Here is a 19719-nt window from a genome sequence, read left to right as displayed (position 1 = left end):
ACTCAAGTAAAAAAAAAAAAAAAAAAAATGGAATGTCCAACATTTTTCATCAATAAGGTTTCAAATTCATGACTGAGAAATTGTAATCTTACAGTGATTACTTTACTTGTTGAAATTCATTTCAAAGCAAGTCCTATGCTTCTTTAGATGTTTTAGCTCTCATTATTCTTAGGAAGATTGTGTCATCCAGAGCTTGCTGGATATATAACAGGGCCTTTGCATCTTCTTTTTTTTTTCCCTATTTTCTTTCATCTTCGCATTTTGAGCTGTAGTCACCCTTCCCTCTTGATCATTATACTCTGTGAGACCTGCCTCTACTAATTCCCATAAATCATGAGACATAAATATTGTTCTTATTTTAATAGCCCAAAATGGATAATTTTCTCCTTTGAAAATGGGAACAAAATTTTGATTAACACTTATCGTGCTACTTGTGGTTGTCATTACCTTTTACCTTACTCCAGATTATTGCAGAACCAAGCTTTGATACCAAATTTGTTGAAGTAACAATAACTCAATCACAAATTACACACATTTCACAAATAACACACATAAAACAATAAGGATTGTTTTCTTAAAATGTAAGATAACAGAGTATGTTGAATTTTTCTGTACATCTACACTACATAGAAGACTCTTTTATAGACATGATGTAAACACCTAAACTAACACTTGAGAGATTCTTGCTAAAAGAATTAATCAGCAACTGATACGTGGCTTGACCACATTCAATTCAGTTACAACAAACAGTGAGAAAATAATGGAACTTCAAACGTTCTTACGACCATTGGACAGCAACGTTCAATCACGTTTGAATTATTCTCAACATCGCCAGGTGGTGCGGTTCTGTTTTTTGTCATCATTAAAGTTTGTAATGATCGATATTTGTATCGGCCGCTATATATTGAATGAAATAAAACATTGCCTTTTTGGCGGCTATCTCTTTCCTTCCTACACGAAACCCTATCCCTCTCTCCCTCTCTTAGTCGCTCCATCTGGTATCCCTCTTTCACCCTCTCTCCTCTCATTATTGTATATTTCCCTCTCTCTTTATGTCTCTGTTTCTTCAGCATCCATTCTCAGATCTCTCTCTCTCTCTCTCTCTCTCTCTCTCTCTCTCTCTCTCTCTCTCTCTCTCTCTCTCTCTCCAGCAACCCGTTCGACAGACTAGGGTTTTCCTCTTTCATCAGTAGAAATCTATGGTTTATAGGTCTATCTCTCTCCTACTCCGGACGCTAAGGTATGCTAGAAATTTGATGTTTTTTTATTCGATTTAATTTAGGATATTTGATTTGGTCCTTTTTTATTAAAGGGTTCTAATCCATGAATTTGATTTTAGGTATAAATTTGTGACACATGGGAGGACATGACAAGGTCGATCACCATCTTCCTCGATCAATAAATATCTTGAATCCATAAGGTGCTCTTAAATCTACAAGAGAAAATCTCGAATCCACAAGAAGAAATAGAATTTCTAAGAAGTTTTAATTGATAGCTTTAGTAATTGATTAAAAAAATAAGTTTAACATGCCTTACATAACCCTAAACAAACCCTAAAGTCGTAAATAAGAGTATTACTAAACTAAGAAAAATATTTTCAAAAAATGTGTAATTTTCGTCGTCTATCAACCTATTGAGTCGACAAGTTGAAACATCTAAAAAAGTGTCTAGAGATTTAAAACAGAAATTTCATGATTTTCAATCCATCGACCCGACCTCTAGACCCATCAAACTGGATTTTGACCTATCGACAAGATTTTTCGACCTGTCTAAACTGGTAGAAATTAACCAACAAGTAATCTAGAATAGTATTTTGACCTTTCTAAACTAACAAAAATAAGTCAACAAGAAATCTCGAATTTTAGGTAAAATTTCAACCCGCTGACCAGAAAGGTCAGCCAGTCGAACTATTCTGAAATTTTGTCGATTTCTCCTTGGGCTTATTCCAGTTTATGTGCGTTAGGAATGTGTTTTATCCTCAACCTACATCAGATCCCTCTACTTGTTAAAAACTCTTTCTTGAGTTTGGTTCATAGTACGTGTTCAACTTCCTCGAGTTCTTAAATGGACTTGGTTCACAGTACATATTCAACTTCTAGTACCGATATTTATTAGCATATTCGATGTACTCTTAGTAGGTGTTTTTATCTCTCCTGAACATCAGTATGAATAATTGTTACCCGAACTGCCATATTCTTCACCGCAATTCCAGGTAGTTTAGGCAATATAAAAAAGTCAAGTGTATGTTTAGGAACTCGGGCATACACAACTTCAAATTGGACCTACTTGGTAAATTGATTCTTTGTGCTGTTGAAGACAAACGTAACATGAGAAATACCAATCTCCTGGATAGGGGATAATTCGTTGGGAAGTTCGGTGAGCATGGACTCCACATCCGCTTTCTTTTTTACTAATGGCACTATCACTCCTGTCTCCTCGGAATGTTTGATGAAATCTTGTTCATTTACAAGATGCTACTCATCCACTTTAGTTCTCCTCTTCCATAGGGGTCACAGGTATGCCATTGATGAATCTTGCGGCTTGTCGCGACACCTTCTTGGCCAGGTCGCCTTTCACCGATAGATAATAGGACTTCTGTAAATAGTCTTTCACTGATCAGCTATCATGTCAACAATTCTGAAATTGTTGGAACAATACCTGATCATTACGTGTAATAATTGCTTTATTTGTGGCCACGCATGGATTGGTGATTTCATCTACTTCGTCCGTTCAAGTTGAAATTACACCTACCAAGTTGAAGCACTGTCGTTCAACTTGTACGCCACCAATTTAACCTTCTTCTCCTCAAGAATTTCTATGTAATCAAAGAAGCGCTAGACTTCCAGCACCCAATCGAGAAAATCCTTGATATGGGGTTAGTTGTTGAAACTATTAAGATCGACCTTCACCCTGAATTCGTGATCCGTCCAATCTATCTAATTAATACCTCGTCCGGGATGTTGGGGAATCATGTCGTTGGATCCCACCTTCTCCAGTGCGATTTTGCGATTCATCGTTGGCATTGCCCTATGAGCAGTGCGATTATGAATTTCAATGCTCGTGGGGAGTGAATGATCGCCATGAACATGGAGTTGACCTAGGGCCTCCGTCATGTGATCGACGGCAGCATGCAGCCCTTGCATGACTAGACGACACTCTCACTATGCTACCTCGAAAGTCGCCACTATTAAAGGATAACTCCCTAGAGCATTGTCCATGGGATTATGCCCGACCTGTTGTTAGAAGCCACCAATTCGGGAAAAACCTCTCTTTGATACCAACTGACGTAGGGGAGGACGTGATGAGGTTGATCACTATCTTCCTTGATTGATAAATACGTTGAATCCACAATGTACGCTTGAATCCACAAGAGAAAATCTTGAACGCACGAGAAGAAATAGAACTTCTAAGCAGTTTTAATTTATAGATTTGATAATTGACTAAAAAATTAGTTTAGCATGCCTTAAATAACCATAAACAAACCTTAAAATCCTAAATAAGAGAGTTCTAATCAAATAAGAAAACTATTTCTAAAAAACGTGTAATTTTTGTCATCTGTTGACCTGTCATCGACTTGTTGAGTTGACAGGTCAAAACAACTAAAAAGTTTCAAGAGATTTAAACAAACAATTATGTGAGTTTCGACCTGTCAACAAGATCTGTTGACATGCCTAAACTAGCAGAAATTAGCCAGCAAGCAATCTGGAACAATATTTTGACCTATTGAACAATATTTCAACCTTTCAAACAGTATTTCGACCTACCTAAATGGACAGAAATCAGCCAGCAAGCAATCTAAAATTTTAGGTGGAATTTCGACTGTCGACCACAAAGGTCGACCGGTAAAACTATGCAGAATTTTTGTCGATTCCTCATTGGGATTCTTCCAGTCCATGTGCATTAGAAATGTACTTGATCCTCATCCTGCATCAATTTATGCGTTGTTCCAGTGATCCTAGCTGTTGTTCCAATGAATTTGTATTGTGTTTCAGTCATCCTAGTTATTTTCTAATTCATGTCTTTTAGACATCTTCATTCTGGTTTTACTCTCGTTCTTTCTTTCTTTTTTTCTTTTTCTTTTATTTGATGACTCTGCATATCAACTTTAGCACTGCATTTTATTTCTCAGGAAAAAAATTATGTAGTGTTTTGCTTGTTAGTTCATTGGTGGTTGGTATACAACATACATACCAAGCTTAAAAATCCATCAGTGAACGATGTATTAATTTTAAGAAAGTGGCAATTCTAGAAACATCGAAAGAATAATAATAAAAAAATAAAATAAAAAAATTCAGCTTGTTGGTGCCTTTCTTTTAAACCAACGTTATGAAAATCTTTATTATAATCAACCATGATTTTTAGACTCATGATAAAGTGGGAAATCAAATAACCAGACTGGAACGTGCACGTGGTGACTTCTGATATATATATATATATATATATATATATATATATATATATAATGGCTATGTTATATACAGCCGATGTAGTTTAGTTGCTGCATACCAAAAAAGCACTATTATAGTAGCAAAAGAGGAAAGCATGATTGTACCAATTGTATAGTTTGAATAAAAAGACTGTATGATTAGGTTAGGTTCTGATTGTTGGTTTGAACAAATACGCCCTATATGACGTTTTTAGGGTTTTTTTAGCGTCATTCTCTTGTTAAGACCGTGAAGAATGGCCCTATAACGTGGCTGTTGCTATATGCTGCTTCTGTTTTCCTTTTATTTGTTAATAAATCTTATTCTTCAGTGGGTTTTACATGGTAGCTTTACCTTAACCATATATCATGAAGTTTTCTTCTATCCGAAATATTACATGGGATCAGCATGTTTAGAATTATTGAATTATGTGTTATAACTGCGATTTAGAACCACCCTCCAGCTTTGGCAGCAGCAGTTTCAAAACTGTTATCTCTTAAACATGAGCAAATGCTCTTTTATGGTTGTCTGTGAGTAGTTGTGTTTGAAGACTTGGGGCCCGCTAGATAAAGTAGCTTTTATTATCTGAAAATTGATATTTTTTGTAATTTTCCCTGATTCAGATTGTGTGGCGAATCCAAATCACCAAGTGCTTAAATTTATTTTCCCTAAAAATATGAGTCTGTTTTTCAGATCCAGGGCTGCAAGGGGTTAATCTTCTTAATTGGTAATCAGTTTTTAGTTTAATTAATTTTAATTTACATAAATGATTTTTTTTTTTTTTTTTTTTAAGGGTTAGCTTGTTAGTACACACTTCAGTAGAGGTGGGCGTTGAGTTGGACCAGATTGGGTCCAACTCGACTTGGTCTGAAATTTTCAATGAATTGACCCAAACTGGATCCGATCTGGGACCGAGTCCGGGTCATCTGACTCGATCTGATCTGTTGTACTACTGGCCTGACCCGAACTGAGTCCGACTCGGATCGAGTTGGGTACGGTTCGGATCGAGCCTTCCTTTTTATTTTAGTTTTTTGAATTTTTTTTTTTTTTAAATGTGATTTTCATCCTTAAAAAATTCATAGGGCCCACCATAAAATTTATTTTCCATCCACTCTGTTAATAAGGTCACAACTACATGGATGAAGAGGAAAAACAAATTTCATATAGATCCGAAACTTCTGTGACCCCCCTAAAAGAGTTTCAATGGTATACGTTCAACCGCCCACTGCCTTTTGCAGTGTGGTCCATTGGATCTTTAGATCTGTCTTATTTTTTGGCTCAAGCCTTAAGACGAGCCCGCCAAATGGATGGACAGTTTGGATATAACACATACCTCATGATGGGACCCACAGAACTTGCTTACATCAATACAATGTGGGTGCATGGTACACCTACCAATCCACTTCAGGACGTCTCACATCAATACACCAGTCACTGAAGCTCGGTTAGAACTTGGTGCTCGAGGCGCCTCGAGCCATGAGCTGAGAGGAGACGATGGTTGGTGCTCTGTGGACCCCACCATGATGTATTTATTTCATCCATGTCGTCCATCTATTTTTCTAGATGATCCTTTTATGCTATTAAACCAAAAATGAGGTATATCCCAATCTCCAGTGAATAACATTACAGGAAACAGTGTTGAATGAACATTGTGCGGATTGGATCGGTTCGGATTGACCATTGAGCTGAACTCGACTCGATGTACGGTCGGATCTGAGTGGGCCAACTCAATCCGACTCGATCCTGGCCTTCGGGTCGGGTCGGATCAGATCAAACCGGTCGGATCAAGTCAGATCCGTCGGATTGGGTTGGATTGTGCCCAACTCTACACTTCAATGTTAGCCACCCACCTCCACTAGGGAATCGATACCAAGACCTCAACGTTGAAACAAGATATATGTTCACTCAATCTACCACTTGAGCTATGGATCAGGGTGTTTTTTACATAAATGATTGTTAATGAGGTTAATCTTCTAAATTGGTAATCCGTTGAGTTTTTTTTTTTTTTTTTTTTTTTGGATCTTTTGGCCGTAATTAGAACTATGATAGCTTGGATTATTTCTCTTTCATTTCAAGATGCATCTATATCGTTACCTATAGTGAATCTGATTATAGTATTTTTCCTGAATATCTACTCGTAGTCATTACCTGTAATGAATCTGATTTTATACAAGGACATGCATTATTTGCAGGATTCATGATTTATTAAATGAGGCAAATTGGGAAAAAGGGAATACTTGCCTTGAGCATATGATGTATCAAGGTAGGCTCTGCTGTCCCAACTTATCGATTCCGCTCCCTTCCGATGCATCAAGGTGGACCATGCATGAAGCACGCGTATGAAATCTGAACTTTTCGTAACGTTGGAAATAATTACCGCCTCAGTTTCACGCAACACGGTGTGGCTCTGACCGTATGTCCATCCGTTTTTCGGGCTCCTTGTAGGACATGAATCTAAAAATTAAGTAGATACAAATCTCAGCTCCACCACACCATAGGAAACCGTGCTAACCGAAGCCCAGCATCAAAAACTTTCTATGGCCCACCTTAATGTTTTTTCCATCTAATCAGCTGACGAGGGCCGCACCTTGGTGTTTTCTATATTTATGTTGTTCTTACTAAAAAGAAACAACGTCCACAAATTGTAACTTCCAAGATTTTGGTTATTTTGGATTTAAAAATTTTTTAAAATATTTTTTTATTAGAATTAGTCTATTTTGTCATTCACTTGCCTTTAACACATGTTAGCATATAGGCGAGTGTGACGTAAAGAACTATACAAATTTGGTTAATTAAATGTAGAATACGTCCGATCACCAAAATCTTGGGTCTAACCTTGTGATCTATTAATCTAGGGCCCAGATCTAACTGACCTATCACTAACTAATCAAGAGAATCGTTACTAAATAAAATCCTACCTAAAACCAATATAACCAGGGGATGGATCTTGATTAACAAAGCAAACAAACCTAGTTACTTTGTTAGCCTAAGAACCAATGATTTAATGTAATTAGAATCAAATTGTCATTTTGGTTAATTGCGGTTGGCCACACTATGAATATACCTAATTCAAACCGTAATCATCGCGCACAAGAAATATTACCATTCGGTTCATTTTAGAAATGCCCTAATTATCCGAACAAGGTATAGACCGCTCGTTAGTGGGCCACTTAACTCGAAACTATAGAAAGATGTTCGTCGTACGAGGCTTAACGTCTATCGCATGATATCAAGCCAAGATGGCGCATTGAATTATTCAACTTGGGCTAGTAAGTAAGCATGTGTTATGCAAGCACCCTTAGAAATTGTCAAAAAATTAAGTTAATCATCCCCGTCCAATCTTTACCAAAGTTATAGCTTTCAAACTGTTAGATCGTAACTAAATTTAGTGTACTAATTTAAGTTAATATCCTACACATCCGTATAGCCGCCACCCTGATCGATGATCAGTAACCATCGAACTGACTTTTAATAATAACCACTGATTGATGTATCTAAATGATGAGGCAATCGAAGCCTTACGTGTATCATCACTAGGGACAACTATCACGTGGCAAGGATTGGACCGTATATCTCCAAGTGGGCACTAATAATTAGAAACAACTCCAATGTTTCGGTGTATCATACTCAATCCCATTAGTCTGACTAGGAGTGTTGTTCTTTGTGGAGTCAATTTGTGAATCGGCCATCATATCCCTTGGCCGCTTTATGGTAGACTTGAATTCGCAAGGCAATCATTCTTCTGTTGGGAAGCAATCCTCGCTAAAATAATTGGACAAGTTATCGGCACTATCTTCTTCTTTAAGCTTGCCCGATGTTTTGGTACTTTTGAGAGTATCTTTGGTCCCTTGATCAATAGGCAGATCAATAGCTTCGACCACATTCACTGCAATCTATTCCTCTCACTGAGGAGGTTTTTAGAATGGATGTGGTAGCTTGGGTTCTGGTCGTAGTAGATCTTCGTTCTCCTTCTCTCTTCTCATTGCAGTCTTATTTCTCTGTCAACGACGTTTATGGGTTCTGCTCAGATTTTCCATACCCCTTGTCGTGTGGTTTGACCGTCCTAGTCGAAGGCAATCTCCAATGCGGTTGGCGATTAGATAATACCTGCTTCAGCCACTAACGATCTTGATTGTTGCCTTGATTGTAATTTTCCAGTCGGGGACGGTCTTTAGGTTGCCAAGGGATCTCTCGGGCACAGCGGTCACATAAATGATGGTTCTTCTGCCTGTGTGTAGCCTAGTGGGGATTTCGTTTTAGACCCTACAGGCCCGGGAGCTATCGGATACTCCCCTTCTATGGAGGGCTCCAAGAGACTCTTAAGATAAGATAAGTAGTCTCCTCCTCTCCTTTTTGCTGTTGAGGTCCTACACGAATTGTATTTCTTGTAGATTTGCTTCCCTCAGTTTCCTATAAATTGCTTCATTCAGAAATATATTTATAATCTTTATAAAAAAAAAAAAATCCTGTTGTTGGTAACCAAGCCACAATTGAGCTAGGTTCGAAGTTTGATAATCTGATTTATGTTCCCATCACCCTCCTGAGAGGACCCATCATCATATTAAGTAGATGGTATGAACCTTCGCCTAGAACCTCAAATTAGTATTTCTTTTTCTTTTTTCCAGAAAGGTGGGAGTAGATGATCAATCTCAAAGAATCTGACTGTACAGTAATTCAAGCAGCCAGACAAAAAGAATGGAGCTACATTTATAATATGAACACAACCAAACTCAATTATACAGTTGTGCAAAAAGGGATGAAAGAACCCAAAAAGAAAAATCCACTAAAAAATTAAGGCAAGCATTGCATTTGCAGACATGCCAACATCTATAGATTGACATCACCGGATTAAACCTTTCCCTACTTTTTTTTTATAAACATCTTCATCACGCGTTGTCTAAAGCAACCAAACTTTGAATTTCCTCCATCCTATTGTTGAACAAGTGATTAGTCTCATTACAACTACTTAAATCTAGCTAAGCCATCCACTAATAGAGGCAAGATCATCTAGCATCAAGTCGCCATAGGATGTAACCTTCCTATTGCTCCTCTAATAGTGGCAAATAGTCTTGTGGTTATATGGGTATATACTAAATGTGCAGATGTGTCGAATCTACTGGAAGCTATTATAAGGTGCCTTTCTCAAACAGGTTGGTTGATTTTGGTGCATCACGTCCTGGGCAGCATCCCAGTTCATTCCATGGTAGCCTCCCAAATTCCAAAAATGGTGCTCAGTAAATTAGAAAAGTGCTTCGCAGTTTTCTTTTGGGGATGGGTGGATGGAAAGTGAAAGATGCATTGGAAGAGCTGGAAAGATCTATCCAGCCCAAAAGCCGAAGGTGGGCTAGGTATCAGAAGGTTAAAAGATATAATAACGGCCCTCTAGCTGAAATTGGTGTGGGCTGCCAAATACAGTAAGGATATCAGTATGTGGAGTTCTTTCATGAGAGTAAAGTATTTCCAAGACCTCAACCCAGTCGTGCCTGGTCGTCCCTCGTCTACCCCCTCCCCTTTATGGAAAAGTATGAGGGACTTACTACCGTTACATGACTCCTCGGTGCAGACAAAGGTGGGCCAGGGCCGAGGTAGTCTTTAGTCCTCCAATTGGTCAGGTCTTAGCCCGCTGAAATACCTGGCTGAAACTCCTATCCCGTTGGAGCTTCTATCGCTGGAAATCAGAGACTTCCTGGGCAAGGAAGGTCCAATTCCACCTTCCTCCACCAATGTCATCTTGCCCCAATGGGTGCTGGACTTCATATTTCAGGGTGGTTTCTGCTTGATGGAAGATGTTGAAGATTGTTTCTGGCCTTTCAAGCCTTCAAGATCCTTATCGGTCAAATCAACATGGGAGTTGTGTAGAGAAATTAGTCATCGAAAGGGTTGGACAAAGTGGGTTTGCACGCGAAAATGCTTTCGAAAATCTCTATGTTTGTAATTTGGAGATTGCTAATGAAAGTAATTCCAGTGTAAGAAGCATTCAGAGCTAGAGACATCCACCTGGCTTCCATTTGTGTTTGCTATGAGGGAAGCCCGCACAATTGGCCCTCAGATGAGTCCATCCAGCACCTATTCCTTCTCGGCAGGCTAGCGGCCGTTGTCTATTATCTGGACTCATTTCGGGCTAGCCCCCTTTCAAGGTCAATCAGTACAAGATAGACTTGGGATTTGGTGGCACCATCCTCCAGCACCTGGTCTCGTTAGCTATATGCGAAGGCTAATCCCCTGCATCATCCTCTGGGAGATATGGATTTCTAGAAACACATCCAAATTCGAGGGGATAATCCCCCAAGATACAAGGATTATCGCTCGAGTGAGGTGGATATTAGCTTCGCTAAGAAAAAAAATATCTTCTATCAAGGTGCAGCACCCGATGTAACACCCCGTACTTTCCAGTACTCGGGTGTTACCATGGGAATCTAAATCAGTTTACACATGTGTGGAAACACACGTAGCTCCCCCTTAAAGATCAACATCCTGTGATCCCTAGTTCATCAATCTCAATCGGCTGGTGCAACATTTCATATATCAAGCCATCCATTCAATCGGTTTTCAAATTAGTCCAGAGACGTCTATCTTAGGATCTTAATCACTTCGATAGAAAAATCAAACAATCCAGTAATATTTAATAAGTAGACATATATATATATATATATATATATATTAATTGTTACATTGTAAGTTTTACACAAATTTTGATCAAAAGAATTATGGATGCATTTATTTGAAGCGATATGTATATGACCAACATATATAGAATATTATGAAAATAATATTATAATGAGTAATAATTTTACAATATATAATTGAATCTTAAATATTTATGAAGTATTAAATATCTTTTATAAATATGAACACAAAAATTTCTAGATGTTTTAATAAAGTTATATATTGTTTAACAAAGCGATTTTAAATATGACAATGTACAAATTTCAATTCATAAATATGTACAATATGATATTGTAAATTAGGAATTATATATTAATAAATATGTGATTAATAACATGTAAATAGTAGCATGTTAATATTAGAAATTATAATTATATATATGTATGAGTTTTTAATTATTTTAATTACAAGTAAATCCATATTAATGTTAGTATTGGTTAATAATGCATGATGAAGGTCTTAAGTGGACCCTTGAACTCTTTTAACCATCAAAGTTCAATTTCGGACTCATCAGACCAACACATCATCGGGAATCCATGATTAGGGCTTGAAATTTGAGAGTATGGCCCACCTGGAGATTGGGTCTGCCCCATCTTTGGTCTAAGGCCCTAAGTGCACCCCTAGAACCTAATGGACGGTGTGGATTTTATCCAAACATCATAGTGGAGCCCACACATGCGTTGCATGTGCACCAGGAGCATGTACGCGCAGTGCACTGAGCTGAGGAGCTCGTTCAGACTGCGCTGACCCGAGTTCTCCCACAAATGGAAAGAAATCCCATTCCCTCTGTTTTTGCCAGCAACGAACGAGGAGCGTTCGTTCGAAACATGGCCCACCGTCTTGTCCCAAACGGGAAATCCATACCGTTCATCTGGACCAAGAGGCGGAGCTGACCAGAATCCAACCATCTCGCATGTTGTGATGCTTGCGTGTGATCACAACCTCCGGTGCAAACAGGGCCTACAAGCAGGGCATCGGTTGCCATCTTCGAACCCACCATGAAAGCATCAAAGGAGCTCCGTTCTTTTGCTCCTGCAAGCATCCAGAGGCCGATCCAAGACATCCACCAGCCTCGCTTTGGAGAAAATCCCGCCTGATAGCAATCCGCCATGATCATCCGGCCTCCTTCCCTGTTCGAGTTGCACCGGGCCGCACTGAGTTGGGGGTTGCTGTTCGACCTCCCGCTGCACCAGCTCTAGTCGGGACGACTCACCCCAGCCATTGCTAGAAGCAGACGGTAGAAAGGAAGAAAATGAAAGAAAGAGGAAGGAAAGGGAGGAGGCAGGCAGCCATTGCTCATGGTGGGTGACGATGCCATACTCCCACTCGAGCTCAGGCCAAGTCGGACCGAGTCTGTGGTTTCGGACCTGCTCCTGGCCTTGCAGGAGCTCCAACAGACGAAGAAAGATAGAGAGAGAGAGAGAGAGAGAGAGAGAGAGAGAGAGAGAGAGAGAGAAAGAGAGAGTTGGGTCGGTGGCTGTCGCACCAACTCGAGCGCGACGCGGCTGCTCGTTAGGTCCAGGTTTTGCTGGATGTTCCTGCATTAAACAATATATATATATATATATATATATATATAGAAGGGGAAGAAAAGAGAGAGTGACTGAGAAAATGAGAAGGAAGAAAGGAAGGAAGAAAAGACAGCCCAGTCAATCGCTGAGTCATGATTGAGGGCTGGTGCGTCTGGGCAGTTTCGCTCGGGCCTTGTATGGCCTATGACTTGCATGACTTTGGGGAAGAAAGAAATGAGGACGAAAGGAGAAGGAAGTAGGGGAGTTGAGTTGGGTTGGTTGTTGCCGAGTCGCGCTCGAGTTGGTGGTGGCCTGATCCCACCTTTCTTCAAAAAAAAAAAAACACTCGACTCGAACTGTGTCAACTAGGTGAGATTTTCCATTTATTTTCAGATTCGTCATCATTCATTTTGTAATTAATTATATCATTATTATTTTCTATCTATTGTAACAACTAATGTCATCTTAATGACATTGACTAGAAATTATAATCAATATTACAATGTACTAATTAGCATTATGGATATTATTGTTAATTTTCATCATAATGAATTTTTTTTTTCCATGTTAGCTAATGTAAATTACAACCCTAATGAAAATAGTCATTGTAATTAATAATACACCAACTAGGGTTCAAACCCTAAGAAACCTAGTCTAGACCAAAACTCTAGGATAAAATCCTAAAGCTAAGTAATCTAAGCTCTAGGTCAATACCCTGAACATAGATAGCATGTTAGGTTTGAACTAATTGTAGAATTTCTTAACTCATGGTAGATCAAAGTGTATAGTATCATTGCTAGATTCACTTTGACTATTAGCATTTGAAAATAGTTATCATGGGATTAGTATAATACTTGTTAATATAATTAGTCCTTATTGTATTATCATTAGTAAATATTCTATTATTGTTACTTATATTACCCAATAGATTATTAGTCATTATAAAAATATTAGATAATGTCGGTACATTCAAATATGAACTTATGAACCATCATTATTAATATGGATGGATTAAAACTCCTATCATAAATAGTATTTGGCCCACAGTACAATAATAATAATAATAATAATAATAATAATAATCTTATATTCAAATCCTAGAACCTAAGCATCAAACTAAACTTTGAGATAAAACCCTAACCCTACATCAAAACCCTAAAGATAAATGACTAAAACCCTAGGCTATGATCTTAAACCTTAGGTAGTTTGTAAAACTTGGATCTAATTGTACAAGTTCCTGATTTATGGTAGGATTCAATTTTAAGGGAACGCACATCCCCTAGCGATGCTAGTAGGCGATACGAACTATGAGATGATGATTCTTCCCCCTGAGCTTTCCATTTTCCCATTAGCTTAAGTCATAGTTTTTATTTAAATTATAATTGATATCTTCATTTTATAATGACATGTGTTAGCTGGTGGAAATTGAATTGTTATGTTACATGCTTAATGTTCATCCTGTATATTTATTCATGCTTGTGAATTATTTGTGGATTGCTTATGGAACTTAAACTGATATATCAGTGGGAAACCTCTACTTATAAATGTATACCCATACTCGGGATGTAACTTGATTGATGATGATTGTAATGGACCTTCGATCTAGTAGTTATTGGATGGTGGTTTAGATGGATCATTGATGTGGGCCTACCATTCAGGGTTGTTGTGTCTAAGTAGTTTTCAAGGATGATCTTTTATCGCATGGTTTTAATACTCGCCCTATGTGACTTATTTTGATATTTGTCTTATATGGCTTATTTTGATATCGTCATATGTGGCTTTGTTTTGGATATTTTTTCTATATGGGTTCGATGTTTCATACTATGCAACCATGCGATGGTAGGCCCCATATACTGTAATATGATTGGCCACTAGTCGACAGGTTTCCATTAAACATCCTAAGGTAGTAGTCTCATGAGACGGAGATGGTGGTCATGGGACACTATGCCCGAGCTGTCAGCCTACGCTGGGCTCTGAGCTTCCCGTAGTGACCTTTGAGCTTATTAAACCTGCTGGTTGTAAATGAATTAATAATGGTTTGACTAATCATGCAAAAATGGCACAGACCAGCGTCTATTTCTATCGTACGTGATGTACATATTATTCCAACTGGATGATTTTTCTCAGGTTCGATGATTGCATGGGTGACGAGCCCACTGTCCGCACGGATGAGCATCCCCAGGGTGATGATTGTATACTTCACGCATCATGCATCTAATAAGACCTGCATCATGTATTGTTTTGTATGCTTTGATTTATAACTATGCTTACCTAATGCGGTAGTGTATAATCTTGAGGGGAATTCACACTGAGTTGGTCACTCATCCATCAAATAAATATAACCGTACAGGTAACACAGGTGGCTTAAGTGATTTTCAGGTTCGGGCTGATGAGGAGCCGGGTTCAAGTGCCAGGGTTGCATGACTGTATCTACCTTGATAAGTTGAGGGGTCTTGCGACTCAAATTTACTTATATTCTACTATTTCTCATGTATTAGATCATGTAATTCTTATATTTGTTAATTTTAGAGACATTGGTTTGTATAAGTCATTATGGGAAACCTCTTGTATATCCTAAATGAAACTTGAAATTTTCCTTTATGCTTACTTGTCCATTTTACGCTCATATGCTTACTCTGATAAAAGAAAAAAATATATATACTCGAATTTGACCATCCTTTAAGGTTAACACTTGATTTTTTGGGAAACGAGTCATATACTTAGGTCCTGAAAAGTCGAGGCGTTACACCTGGTTAATCAGACAATCCTCCGAGATCTGGGTATCAACACTTTCAAATATGGAGCTAGTGAAGTGGTTCAGACCGAAGAGTAGCTGGGTTAAGCCAAATGTCGACGGGTCAGCTAAAGGCAACCCAGGGTCATCGGGGGGAGGCGGTGTTTGTAGAGGAGAAAATGGAGAATTCTATTTCACATTCTCGTTGGGCTACGGAGACAGATCCAATACCAGAGAAGAACTGCGTGCAGTTTATAACAGTTTAGCCTATTACCGAGATTTGGGTTTCGCCAATGTATAGGTATAATTGGATTCCTTGATTGCGGTGGGTCTCTTGAATGGGTTGTAAAAACTGAGTTGATGCTAGACATGCTGAATGCGAAGAATTTATAGGTTAAAGGATAGTGCGCTGGTCAATTTTGTCCACATCCTGAGGGAAGGGACTAGTCCGGCGGATGGTTTGGCCCGCATGGGGTTCGAGCAGCAAATTTCCTTTCTTGCCCAAAATCTCTTCGATCTCCCTCCTCACATCAGGGGGCTTCTTTTCCTGGACAGAGTTGTTCTAGGTAACATTAGATAGGTCTCTTCGGGGCTATCATTTCGCCTAGGCCCGATAGATAGAATTAGTTAGTTTTTATGATAGGCTTCTCCAGGGGATTTCCCCCCAGAAAAGCTCCGAATGTGTGTTTTTTTTTGGCTCGATCTATAAAGGTTTATTATATGATATAATACACATGGTTTATATATATATATATATATATATAAAAACCTTTCCCAAGTTGACATGGAGATTGATTCCTCGGTTAATGTCAACGGTACTCCCTCTAAAGCCGAAGGTCCGTGGTTCACATGGATCTAGCAGTGGGAGACAGAGAATTCATGAACTGAATGCGACAATAATACATTTAGAGAGCAAAGAAAAAAAAAAGTTAATAGTTCATCACAATTGATATGCACTATCCACTTTTTGGGCCATTAATTAGATAACTATAATTACCAACTATGGCGATCCCTGAGGCATATGTAAACAAAAGTGAGACCCACGTGATAGAAGTACTTACTGATGATCTAATTGATAAATTTTCTCTTATTAGTTTTAGCTATCCATTTTCTTAGATGTCATTAAGATTGTTAGAAGCATGCGATGAAAGTGATAACTAACTACAACAGGCAATCGAAGGTGGGCTTAAACTGATGCTTAAGCATTTTACTTAATAAATAGTCATGGTCATCTATTATTATTATTATTATTATTATTATTACACACATTCACACCCACACACACCACGGCATGTAACAACCTTAAATTTTGGTGCACTAAAAACTAAAATAAATAGTTAAATATTTTATTTTTAATTAAGAAACAAAAACAAGTCAATAGTTAAGTTGGTAGAGACACTCTTGGTTAAAAGAGATGTCAAGGGATCAACCCTTGCTACTGACTCTTGATTTTGGGTGAGGCTAGATGATCGATTCTTGTAATAGTAATAATAATTTTGGGCTTGATTAGGTAAGCTTCAACCCTTAGATATTTTAAATTATTTGTTACATTGTTAATTTCTTCCCGATCTATTTTGGAATAAATTTAACAGATGGCATCTGACTGTGTTAAGATTGATCTGAACGGGTCATAAATTTCAGATCAATCTGATTAGTGGATGGGCCATTTTTATCAGAATTTATCATAAGAACCATTTACACCTTAGATCTAAAATGGTGATTAGATAGATCAGATCAGATCCCCATTATGTATGCTCATTTTAGAACAACTATAAATTGTTGTCCAGAGAATATGAGTAGATTTGACCGTTTGATGGGGCATAAGGATGAAAGGTTAGGATTATACTTATGATATTTTGAATCAATTTATTTTTATTTGAAAAATATAAATGGTCTGGATCTAAGCGATCTATTGACCCATTATCAATATGAAATTTTGTGATGTTGATGGATGGCTTAAATCTGTCGCATATGATCAATGGATCATCGGATGTATCCGATCTGATCCACACCGTCCATCTGATTATTGGGGTTGAATTACGTTGAAACCACAAATATTAGGTCAATCTAACCATCAGGTGGACCGTGTCGATTAGATGGTATCTGTTAAAAAGAGAAGTATTAAAAATGTCATGTGGGCTACTAAGGTTTTAAATCAAACTAATTATTTGGCCATATTTAAACCATTCCTTAACAGGTCATTAATCGTTTAGGATCTAACCAATGTATTTAAATTGTATTCTAGATTTTAAATAAGAAAAATCTCAATACTTTTATTCATCTCTAAAACACGGAGTAAAATTTCAGAGTTTGTCAGTTTGACACGTAGGATTATCGATCCAAATCGATAAAGAGATCCCAACCAAATTTGACAGAGCACGCACTCTGTCAGTTCGACTCGATCCAACAGACAAAGGGTAAAAATATACTACTTATACTCTGAATTTAAGAAATCTGATGAACTGAGGCATTTGATTTATGATTAAATATAAGTACTGGGTTATTTGAATTGCATATGCATGGAAATGATAGAGACCACTTTGATTAATCAAGTGGGCTACATGAAACGGTTGTGATTACAGATCCTATATCAAGGGTTGGATCTAAAGAGATCCAAATTTGAGAATATTAGGGACCCTAATCATATACTCGATCAATCAAAGGTGGGCCCTATCATATGAATTCATATAAATTAGGATAATGATTCTATGTACATGTTGTCTTTTAGGAAATTCTAAACTATCATATTTTGATTATTTAAAAAATAATTCATCATGTTTTGAGTGATCTCAACATGTTTCTTATCCATTGTTATTAAAATAGACATCTCATTATTTTGATGATTGTGATCTTTTGTATTGAACGTTTGTTGAATTTGTTGAGAATTGAAATGTCATATGTTGTTATGTGTATATAACAACATATGACTGTGTTGAATACTTGGGGGAACTCCCTTAACGACCTGTAAGTACTTACAGTACTGGGTGACCTATGGGACCATCCATGGATGCTCACATTATGTGAAAGCTTACCAAGATGGTGGAAACCTATTCCAGAAAAAGGCGAGATGCGGGTTGATGGGATCCAACTCAAGTAAGTGGATTGATCAACCCACTTGATGCATTCACGAATCCATACATCTCATGTCATTCATGCATTCTATTTTAATTATGATGTGTATGAACCATAATGGATTCACTCACTAGGCCTAGTTAGCTGACATTTTATTGATGAAAAAACCATACAGATTTAGTGGACAATGAAACAATTGCTTAAGTTTTAAGACAAGAAAGAGAACCAGTGGATAATTCATAAGGGCTATAGCCCTATCTTGATGAAGACGAGTTAAATATGTTAAACCATTAACATATCTAGTTGAACTCATGCTATTCCTTTAATTATGTCTTTGAATAAATTTTAAGTTAAGTAACTGAAAGTTATGAATAGTTAAAGCTCTTTTAGTGAATGGTTTAATAAAGCTTTAAATGGGTGGGTTGCGATAATATGCTTAACTTTTGCGAATGTTATCAATATGTGGATTGAATGCCCATAAATGATCGTGATGGTGGATCTATGTGTATGTGATTAAAATAAATAAATGTGAGATGTTTTGTTTAAGGTTTTGAGTTTGGAAACTTAGTGTACATTTTAATTGAGCCTCTGAAAAACGGTATGAAGGAATGGTTTTAGTACACATGGTTTACAAGTCATGTACTGTAACTTGGGTCTGAGGGTGCACACTTTATATCCGAATTTCGGGGCATGACACGACAGGTACTTGATGTAAGAGGTAGATCAAGCATGTGCCTATCACAAATGGACGAGAAGAAGTCTAGAAAAATATCAATAAGTTTTAGCCAACTTGATCGATCAAGGTCTATCGAGCATACTGGTTGAGTTCATCGATCGATTGGTCGACTGGGTTGATCAATCAGTCGAAATTCGACTTTAGATGAAATAAATGTTAGATAAATTTTACTGTGTTCAACTGATCGGGTCAATCGATCATAACAAATTCGATTTTATGGATTTTAGTCTCTGAACATTTTTCCCCCTTCTGATCGATCAATCGATGGAATGCAAAAATATGTGCGTTTTTTAGTTTTATTTCCTTATTTGTTAGGTCTTCTCTAATTAAGTTATAAGGTTTGTTTAATCGTATTTAAGCATACAAACTTATTTATTTTAGCTAGCTTTTAATAAATTTCTCAAAATTTCCATTATCTCTCTCGTGGATTCGAGAAACTACTCTTGTGGACTAAAGAGATCCTTATGGATTCAAGGTGCTTATCGCTCGAGGAAGATGATGATCATCATCACCATGTCCTTCTTTACATCAGTTTGGTATTAGAGCAAGGTTTATCCTCAAATTGATGGCTCCTAA

The sequence above is a fragment of the Magnolia sinica genome, chromosome 15 (assembly GCF_029962835.1).
Source record: "Magnolia sinica isolate HGM2019 chromosome 15, MsV1, whole genome shotgun sequence".
In the NCBI taxonomy this organism is placed as follows: Eukaryota; Viridiplantae; Streptophyta; class Magnoliopsida; order Magnoliales; family Magnoliaceae; genus Magnolia; species Magnolia sinica.
This window is presented reverse-complemented; position numbering follows the sequence as displayed.